The sequence below is a fragment of the Coffea arabica genome, chromosome 7c, assembly GCF_036785885.1.
Source record: "Coffea arabica cultivar ET-39 chromosome 7c, Coffea Arabica ET-39 HiFi, whole genome shotgun sequence".
In the NCBI taxonomy this organism is placed as follows: domain Eukaryota; kingdom Viridiplantae; phylum Streptophyta; class Magnoliopsida; order Gentianales; family Rubiaceae; genus Coffea; species Coffea arabica.
The window spans coordinates 37,702,189-37,713,382 of record NC_092322.1 but is presented as its reverse complement, the minus strand read 5'-3'; the positions used below and the strand labels follow the sequence as shown (position 1 = coordinate 37,713,382).

At 32.6% G+C, this 11,194-nt stretch overlaps 1 long non-coding RNA gene across 1 annotated transcript; it reads left to right on the top strand.

Annotated features, from left to right (window-relative positions):
* Nucleotides 1-3,411: 3,411 nt before the first annotated feature.
* Nucleotides 3,412-8,335, top strand: LOC140010265 (uncharacterized). Its single transcript, XR_011817568.1, has 2 exons — nucleotides 3,412-4,297; nucleotides 4,384-8,335. It is a non-coding gene; the product is annotated as an uncharacterized lncRNA (long non-coding RNA).
* Nucleotides 8,336-11,194: the final 2,859 nt, after the last annotated feature.

Genomic DNA, 11,194 nt, shown 5'->3' with positions numbered 1-11,194 from the left:
CAGTCAAAAGGAGTGACATGTGCTTATAATAAAAGGGTTAAATCGTGACTACTCGGAAAAGAGACAGCATGACTACTCGAAAAAGAGACAAAGTGTTGAGGCAACTGTTGTCGGTGCAAGATTGGAAAGGGTATGTTGTCAAAAAAAAAAAAAAAGAGGGAAAGAAAAGAAAAAGGAAGAGTATTGTCCGGCGAATCACTTATGTTTCACAGATATGGATGAACAGGAGTCTTCCTCAGTCAATTAATTCAGATACATGCAAGAAATTTCGCATTAATAAAAGTTTCCTTTCAGAGTTAATGTAAGGAACGAAATAAAAGTCAGGCCTTCTTCCTTTCCAATTAAACATTCTATCTCTAGTTATCCCTTTTGAACCTTCAGAATAAATTATTTCGTTTGGCAACCCCTGAGGATCGCAAACTCTATACTGGGGCAAGTTTGAGTTGAAAAAAAGAGGAAAGAAAAGCCTCAAGAAGTGAAAAGTGATAAAGGAACAAAAGGAAAGAAAATTAAAGGAAAAAACCCCAGTTAAAAATTAAACTGGGGCCAATTTTGAAAATTTTCAAAAGGTGAATGGAATGAGAGAAGAAAAAAAGAAACAATTAAAGAAAAGAGATTCAGTTGAGAATAAACTGGGGCAAGTTTTGATTTAACCCTAAAGTAGGGTTGATGCAACAATGCGATTTCTGATCATTTAAATTACATTTGAAATCCGCTTTCAAGTCTTGACTTTTCTAAGCACCCACCTGACCCTATTACAAATGTTGAAAGTCTTGACTTCTGTTCTTTGTAATATCTCTGTCAAGGAATTTTCTACTTAATTGGCAAGTGATATTCATATACTGATGCTAGAAAATTTTTTAGATGTATTTCTGAATTGATTAGGTGTGAGGTTGACACTACTCATCATGTGAAAACCCGTAAGGATGCTTTTAAAAGAGAAAAAACAAAGAAAGAAAATCAAGAAGGAAAATAGGAAAAAAAGAGAAAGAAAAAGGATAAAACAAAAGAATGGAGGGTAATCTTAGTGAAAACCCAAAATGACGCTAAAGTAGGGTTGCACAAAGAAAGCAAAGGTGACTCAGTTCATTGGGATTCCTTTTTACATAATGGTTTTTCTGCTGGCATTGAATTTCGGACAGACAATATCCAAAGGGTAAAACGGGGCACTATTTAGAGGCCAAAGTATTTTGGTTGTCAACATAGATTGTTAGATTTGTGATTCATTTCTCTAAAATCATCTTTTTCTTTCAATGCAAGTCTATGGTTATTTTTTGCTTTACTTTGGTTTTTGACATTTTTGTATAAAAATTCTTTGGGTGTTGCATAGTTTCATTTGTCTCATTGGATTTTATCAAATGACAATTTTCTCGATTTATCGAAATGTACATATGTATAAGTTTTCATGTTAAGTTAACATTGGAAGTTAAGGCAACCGGGATGCAATTTACGGTGCAAGGTCGGGTTTTGCAGTATCGAGAGAAAAATATCAAAGTACTCATGTTTACACGTTTGTCGAAAGCCAGATGGATCGAATTGTGGTGGCATTATTTTGATTGTTTCACTTAGCAAAACTAGGAAAAATTATTTTTATAATAAAGTCATGGAATGTCGCCTAACAATTAAACATTCAGGAGGAAGTGCGAATCAAGGGTTTAAGGAGGAGCAACAATGCCACAATGCAAAGCAAATGATTGATTGTACAAAAATTGGTTCAAACTGCAGCAATTTTTGAAAGATTTTTCAGGTAAGTATTCAAGAACTCTTTCATGCAATAATGTGTTTTTTTCTTTCACCGTTAGCATCGAGTTTATCTCACTAACGTGTGTCATGTTTTTTCTATCACCGTTAGCATCGAATTTATCTCACTAACGTGTGTCGTGTTTTTCTATCACTGTTAGCATTGGGTCCAACCCACTAACGCGTCTTTTATATCTGTTAGCATCGGGTCCAACCCACTAACGTGTCTTTTCTATCACCGTTAGCATCGGATCCAATCCACTAACATGTCTTTTATATCCGTTAGCATCGGGTCCAATTCACTAACGTGTCTTTTATATCCGTTAGTATTGGGTTTAACGCAGTAACGTGGCTTCTATCACCATTAGCATCGGGTCCAACCTACTAAAGTGTCTCTTCTATCACCGTTAGCATTAGGTCTAACTCACTAGCATGTTTTTTATATCCTTTAGCATCGGGTCCAACCCACTAACGTGTCTTTTATATCTGTTAGCATTGAGTTTAACCCACTAATGTGACTTCTATTATCGTTAGCATCAGATCCAACCTACTAACGTATCTCTTCTATCACCGTTAGTATTGGGTCCAATCCACTAGCGTGTCATTTATATCCATTTTTCTATCACCATTAGCATCGAGTTTATCTCAGTAACGTGTTCTTCTATCACCATTAGCATCGGATCCAACCCACCAACATGTCTTTTCTATCACTATTAGCATCGGGTCCAACCTACTAACGTGCCTTTTATATCCATTAGCATCGGGTCCAACTCACTAATGTGTCTTTTATATCCGTTAGCATTGGATCCAACCCATTAGCGTGTCTTTTATATCCGTTAGCATTGAGTTTGTCTCACTAACGTGTTTTTTCTATCATCGTTAGTATCGAGTTTATCTCACTAACGTGTTTTTTTATCACTGTTAGCATTGGATTCATCCCACTAATGTGTCTTCCTACTTCCGTTACCCTTGGGTTTTATCCCACTTGCGATCTTTTATTTTGGAGCATTTTGAACTAATCACTTTGTGTTGTTTGATTTAGTTCGTCATTGGAATAACACAGGTAAGTATTTGGTGTCTACATCTTTGTCACGAGTCTCTTTGAAACTCAGACAAAGAGGGGCAAGCTGTAGACAACAAAATTTCATTTATTTTATTCAATTTTAACTTTATTCTTGTTTTATTTTATTTTATTTTTATTTTTATTGATAGTTAATGTTCATTTTTCTTTATTTTTATAAATTAGGTTTATTATATTTATTTTTAAGGTATGTTTGTATTAAATTTCTAAAAAAAAGAAAAAAATTCTCACAAAAAATTCAAAATTTGTCTTTAATCCTTTTAGACTCAATTTTTTTTTAAAATAAATGAAAATTGTGCAATGCATTTGCAATTAGGAATTAACATTTATTTTGTTTACCTAAATTATTTTTGAAAAATATATAATAAATAAATGAAAATAAGAAGACAAGTGTATTAGAGGATCATTAGACAAGTGTATTAGGGGGATATTAGACAAGTGGAGTGCATGCAAATAGGACAAATGTCCATATTCTTGGTTGACAACACATGCAAAGGGGATTTAGGTGGCAAGACACTTGGAGGCTTAGGAAAATTCTGAAAAAAAGACGAAAATCTGGCAAAGGGATAGGCCACAGGCAACAAGGCAAGAGCAAGAATGAAAAACCGGAAAAGAAAAAGAAAGGGTTGGAGGAAAGAAATAAAAGGCCAAGCGAGAGAGAGAGCTGAGGTGACGGGCTGGAGGAAAAAGGGTAGGAAACCAGAAAGAGAAACCAAGAAGAGACAGGAGATTGAGGGAAAAGAAAAGTTACGGGCAAAGGCAAGAAGGAAAGCTAGAGAGCTTTCGGGCAGTAGAGAGGAAACAAGGAAGGGAAGGCTGCGCGGGGGAGGAGCAAAGAAAACCAGAAAGGGCCTCGGGCAAGAGAGGTTTTAAGAGAGGAAAAGAAAAAGGGTTTCGTGGGGAGAAATCCAAAAAAAAAAAAGAAAGAGGGGGGAACAGCTGAACAAGGAGGGTTTTTGGGATAAGGAAGCAACAGCAAAGAAAGAAAGAGAGCTGGGGGGAGAGAAAAAGCTTGGAGAGGCTACGGGCTGGGCAGGAGAAAAACCAGGGAAGAAAAAGAAAGGGGGGCTGCTACCAAGAGAGAAAAAAGAGAGCTTGGGGGAAATCTGAAAAAAAAAAAGAAAACAAGAGGAAGGAAGGAGCTTCGGGCTGGCTGGAGAAGAAAGGAAGAAGGAAAAGTTGCAGAAAATCTGGTACCAGGATGGCAGACCATCCCCCTTCCAGATTGATTTCTCATTCTGATTTCTAGTTTTTGAGTGATTTCATGGGTTCTGCACCTTCTTGGGAGGTATTAGGAGAAATTTTGTTCACAAATCCCTGGGAGAAAACGGCTCTAAGCAAGTGAAATCTCGGCCCAAAGTAGCGCCTTCATCAGGGCTGAAAATTTTTTGCAAAAACAGTTCGTGGGTTGCGTCTTCCAGAACCGCTCGTTTCTTGGGGAATTTCATGATCGTCTAGCGGCTTTAGTGCTCTCAGGTAACCATGGATTCCTCTCAATGTTGGTTTAATACAACTTTCATAGAGATTTCAGTCACTGATGCATATTTTCTTCCTTTTCTAAGTTTTTAGTTGCTGCTCATGCCTGATGACGATGACTGTGGATATGTTTAGGGATGTTGTTGTGCTATTGATAGGCCTGGTGTCGGCCCTTTGTTCATTTAATGTGAATCTGAACTAAGAATTCAATCGAGAGGCCATGAACAGATAGTGTTTCCCACATATGTAATCTGATGAACTAAAGGTTGCATTTTTTGTTCCTGTTTGTGCGTGTAATTTCGGTCTGAGAATTCTTAGGAGGGCAAAGTACAAGATTTGGGTTTGATTGTTGTTTTGGCTTGAGAGTTTGGTGCTTGTTTGATTTTGACATGAAAACCCAGAACTTGAAACCAATGAACGAACCTGGGTTCTTGCAAGTTCCTCAGCTCAGATTTTTCCTTTTATGTGCTTAGCATAATATCTTGATGATGGGTTTGGGAATTTGACAAGGACTTGAGATTGGATTTGTTGTTAAAATTGCTGCATAAGATTCCAAGCTTGTTTCGGATGAACCCAGAAACAGCGAAGAAGAAGAATAGCTTCGGCGAAGCATGCATGAAAAGCTTTCCAAAATTGCAGTCCGACCCCTCAACTTTCTCCTTATTCTACCACGGCCCATAAAATTGGAAAATTTAACCAATCTGGTCCTTTTTAAATGTTATTTTTCTTTGATATGACTTAGGACAGTGCTACAGTGCCTATAGTTATGGTAACGATGTTAGGAAAACCTACTATTACAGGTTTCTATTATCTTTAGTGAGAAATCGAATTTTTTAGCGACTTTTTAAATATTATATTAAAATAATTAATATTAACTTTAGTAAGTTTTTAATTAAAACTAGTAAGTATATGCCTGAAAGATAAGTTTTAGTCAAAAATAGAAATTTACCCTTTCAGTAATTTAATTTACTTATTATTTGACAAATGTTACTTTTGTTTAATTTAAACTTATTAATACTAAAAGTAAAAAATTTACATATTAAAGTAAGAAAATAATCGGTTTCTGAAAACGGTTTGGGTTTCCACATCTCTCTAAAGTTGCTTCCCTTCTTTTTATTATCTTCTCACCTCACGGAAGATTGTATAAATTTTTTCCTGGAAAAGGAAGGAGTACGATCATCATCTTATGGAACGGGATTAGCTTTTGCTAAAATTTAGAAAATTGATCAAGCGGGCTAAACAATTCTATCATATCTTCAGGCTGAACTCTTTTGGTAGGTTTCATGCCTTAGTCTCTGTTTCTGCCTTCTACTACATTGATTCTCATTTCGGTCAATCAATTGGCCTGCCTAGGCGCGGAGGAAAAGCTAAATATGCTTTATAGATAGCACAGGTTCAGGAGAAAGGGTTTCCCCCCTGTCAGACACAACAAAAGGGTTAGCAACGGTGGTAGCCAACCAAAGAGCATATGAAAAATAGCGGTTACGAGGTTAGACCATCATATTCTCTTGAAATCGTTTGATTATATTGCTGTAATTTATTTATATTTCATTTGTTTTGTTTGTCAAGATTTTCTTGTGAAATCAAGGCTGAGAATTTGAAGAATTTATTGCAATTTTGGGGCTGAAATTGTCCGTTGAAACATCTAGGAAATGGTTGTAATTTTTATTGTCTACGGGTAAAATATGCTTAATAGTCATATGAAACATCTAGGAAAGGACTTGAGACTAGGTGTTTAAGTTAAATGTGATTAATTTGGGAATGCATATAAGATGTTAGGTGAAATGTCAAAGAGAAATAATTTCGTAGAAAACTGGGTTTTGATTTTCAGTTTGGGGGACAAAATACAATTGATTCTTAAACATTTTAATATTTTTGATGATAATAAGCTTTTTGATAACTACCATTGACTTTGTCTCTAATAATTTCGTAAGCACGTTCCTGGCATATATACATAATCATAATTTATAGTCTTTTTGGGTCAACTTTCAGAAGCAGTCAAATGATTCGATATCTGTAAGAACATTCATAAAAGAGCAATAATGAGAACATAAAAGGCCATAAGAACATCCATGCACGTATCATTACATGGAAGAAGGTTGGAGAAAATGCCAATAATTTGCTTTCTCTGGCTGCTTTGAAATGAATAATTTGCAATACTATTTCAGAATCTCATGGGCTCAACTCTCAAGAGCCACCAAGTCAAGTGGGATTCTTTAGTTGTTTGAATCAAGGTATACATGCCGGAATTTAGCCCCAAAATAAATAAATAAATAGCAGTATATGCCTTGCATGTGACTGCAATTAGAAAGTTGCTAATTAATTTATTCAATTTTGTCTTCTTGAATTCCTCTAAAAGAAGGAAAAAAATAAAAGAAGTGTTGGATTCAGAATCCGGAGAGCCAATGGTTTATCTGGTGAATCTCAATCAAGCTCGGGGAATCATATAGGATGTATTAACTAACTAATTAGAAAAGGTTTTATGTGAAGAAAATTGTACAAATTGCTGTTAACCTGAGCCATCTATATGTGTACCGCATGCAAATATTCTCAATACCATGGGGACTAGAACAAAATTGGCAAGGAACCCCAAATAAAGAGGAAACCAAAACGTCTATTTTTTTTTACCAATCCCATTTGCCAAAATTTTTTTTTGAGTCGCATGTTCTTTGAGAAAATCAACTTTGTTCAATATTTGAGAAGCTCACTTATATATTTCCTAAGACAGGAAACACATGGTACAAAGTACATCTTGCTAAACAAATACGCAATCAATGTGCCTACTTGTATTTTCATTTATTTCATCTTTAGTATAGAGGAACAAACAAATAAAAAAAATGACATAATCAATCTTATGCAATAATGAAACATTTTGAAATGTATTTACTTCCAGTTGAATTATTCCGTGGATGACCATACAAAATAACCCTTAACATTTACTTCATCACTACAAAAGGATGAAAAATACCATAAATAATTACCTGAAGGAAGAATAGCACATATTCTGCTATTGTTCTATCGTTATGTAGTTGTTCTTGGCTATCCAACCTAACAGCTTCATAATAATTCTTCCAAAATTTAAATGAAAGGAGCAGTCTATCTTTGAGAGCCACAATTTTGCTTACTCAATTGTTAATCAAGTATTCAAAAGGTAATTTTGAATATATCTTATTCTGGTAGTATCCACTCGAGATTTTACGAGTGTTAAACTTGTATCATTTTTTTAAACAATGGCTGCAGAACAAGGTGAAATTATTGTCAGATACAATAGCTAGAGTTATAAGACTTTCTTTGCCTTATCTTGTAAAGGGGCCAAAAAGGACTTTTTTTGTCTTATTTAATGCAAAACTATGATTTTTTTTCATTTTTTTTATCGAGAATAAGTCAATTTTTGGTTTATTGAGAATAACATTAGCAAATTCGTTTTAAAAGAAAATTTATGTATGTGGTTTATTTATTGCAAGGAACAGTTAGAACTTACTTGCATAGGTGACTTGAGAATCTGTTGTATAACTCAAATTTCCTACAGTGGACTTTGGGGCAGTGAACATGATTAGAGTATTTATGAATTAGAGTATTTCCTACAGTAGAAGTATTTATGAATTTCATTACTATATAGAGTTTTCGTGAATCCCTGCCCTGCTGTCTAAAGATTTTTTTTTTTTTTTGTGGTGGGGGGGGATCTCATGGCTAGGAATCGGTTCTTTTTGGAATCTTCTGAAGGAAAATTCAAATAACATATGTTTAATTAAGGCTCAGCTAAGTGAACTGATCTCTGCTCTATATGTAGTATGATTTCCTTCGTAAAATTTTTCAGATAGTCTCCCTCAAAGTCAAGGAATTAAGCATCAATTTGTGTAAAAGTGACTTGGGAATACCATTATTTAGACCACTGATCAGTTCCGGTCGATTTATCATATATAGTCAATAATGTGTAATTGCGTTGCTTATTATTGTAATTATTTTTTTTTTTTTTTTTTTTGGTAAGCAAAGTTTTCAATTATTGAGGTTGAAGTAAAAACTGAGAATTTGTGACTACTTTTCCTGCAGATAGATAGGAGTGAATTGCTTTAGCATTTGTAGGTGCTTATGGTGTGAAACATGTGTTAAATTTGCATGATTTCAGTTCGGGTGGGCTGATTGGAAAATTAATTTTAAGATTCATAATTATTATGACATGTTTGTTGATGATCACTCTTTTCCTTTAGGGACAATGCTACAGTGCCTATAGTTATGGTAACGATATTAGGAAAACCTACTATTATAGGTTTCTATTACCTTTAGTGACAGATCAAAATTTTTAGCGACTTTTTTAAATATTATATTAAAATAATTAATATTAACTTTAGTAAGTTTTTAATTAAAACTAATAAGTATATGCCTGAAAGATAAGTTTTAGTCAGAAAATTAAAAGTTCTAATTGCTAAATGGACTGTTACTATAGTTACTCAATTATTTTTGAATCTAGATAGTATTTTTCTCTTCCCCTCTTAAATTCTAGTCGTTCCAGAGGAATTATGCAATTTAACATAACTTTCAGCAATCTTTGGCTATGGGTTGCCTAGGATTCCAATCTTTGGGTATGATCAAATTGAGTATAGATTGGGGGTCTCATAAATACCTTCAATGAATCCGGAAAAAGGCTACCAGCTTTAGGTACTATGAATTCTTTGGCATAAAGAAATCCAAGCGTTACTAGGGCATCGACCTTTCCTACTCTAACTAAAATTAATGGCTAATAAAAGTCACCTTGGTACTTATCTCTTGAATTCTTAACTGTTTCAAAATTTAATAAAGAATTCTATCACAACCACAACACTTTTGAATTCAACACTACAAAAAAGCCTATCCTTTTTTTTTTTATTTTGGTTTAAAGTTAGCAAAAGTTCTACTTATTTGCACCTTTCCTGTAAAAATTATTTTTTGTTGCAATTTCCTATTTTAGTTATGCATTCGACACTAGTACGGGCATTATTTGGGATTATTTATTTAAATTTTTATTACTTGATTATGTAATTAGTCTTGTGTGAATTAGAAATTATAGTGGTAAATTAATAAATTAAAATTAAGTTTTGGGTCATTCGGGTCGTCCCGCCAACCAGACAACCTGAAATTTTCAGATTCAGGTCAGATATCTTGACCCATTTCGGGTTGGCGGGTCAAGTTCGGGTCAGCCAGTTTTCTCTTTTACCTGGGTCTCAACCCGACCCGCCACTCCGATTTGGACCCGATTGTCACCCCTAATTATATTGGTAAAAAAATAACATATTTTACAAATTATTCCAATTTATTTAGAAAATGTTACTAATTTCATTAGAAATTATGAAATGTAATCATGGTTTATTAATTTTTAACTAAATATAAATACTGCATACAAAAGGAAAAGATATTTGACTTTGTTTTACTTTGATTAGAAAAACTTGTGGTAGAAATAACGAAATAGTGACAGGGGTGCAAATTTCAAATCAACAACCAACGTACACTTAATTACGATAATTTTTTAGTTGACCAAACTAATATATGCCATAAAGTAGTATTTGATCATTTATAAATTGGCAATTTTAGCAGTTTACATACAATTCACCTATACAAATTATGATTATTATAAAATGACATTTTTTAATAATTTACATACTATTTGCCAATTAAAAGTAAGTTTGATAAAAAATATGTGCATATAAATCCATATTGTAAATGATACAACATATATTTGAATCTCACGAAACTAAATATGTGGATAAATTTACTATAGTTTTCAAAGATTATGCCACATTAGTACAAATTTAACTTTTATACTTGTGACCTAGAAAATAAATTTATTAGAACACATAACCTTTGTAAATGATACATAAATTTATTAAAATGCTTAAAACACATAACATTGATGAATGATACATACAATCATATATTATACATTTACGTTACCAACAATTACTAACTATAATATTAAGTTTCAATCATTAATAAAAAAATCTTAGCATTATTTTAAATAAACTTCCTAATACTTGTTTCATATAAGTTTCTTTAAGTAAAATAGTAAATTTATGCCACAAACTAGTAAGTCTTGATGATTAACCAAATTTACTATTTTATCAACAGGATTTACTATTAATCCGTGAAAACTTACTATTACTTGAACTAAACTTACTCTCCAAAAAGTAAGTTTCGAATATAGAGTAGTAATTTATTTTTTTTTAAAAAGTAACTTTCATTTTTATTTCAATTTACTTTTTAAGACATAAATAGGATAACACTTGGATGACCATTTTTTATTTATTTTTTATTTGCTTTTAGCGATCATTTGATTATTTGCTAGGTCTATCCACCTAAATAGAATAACACTTAAAAATAAGAAAGTAAGTTTTCTATCTAAAATAAATAGTAACTCTTACTAATAACATGGTAAATTGATTAATAATCAAAACTTACTGATTTATGGGACACATGTGCTATTTTATTTTAAAACATATTTCAAAATAGTATTAGGAAATTTATTTGAAATAACGATAAGATGTTTTATTAATGATTAATTCTTAGTACCTTAGTTAGTAAGTACTCATAATATACCTGTATAATACATGATTATAGGTATAATTGAAAAAAAATTATTTATATATTTTAAAATACTATGAAAAATAGTTTGACTTTTCACATAATCTTGTGAAATATGTAATAAAATTTTGTCGTATTATAAGCTTTTAATCATTTTCAATTTTTGAAAAGTTTGAAAGTTCGAATAACAATAACAACAAATCTTCCTAGTTATATATAGAATATTACTTGATTATATATCAAAATTTTTATAATTTTACACCTATGAATATAATAAGATGATAAAGTTTTAATAAATTTACATCTGAGACACAAGAAATAATAAGAGTAAAAGCCTAAACAAAA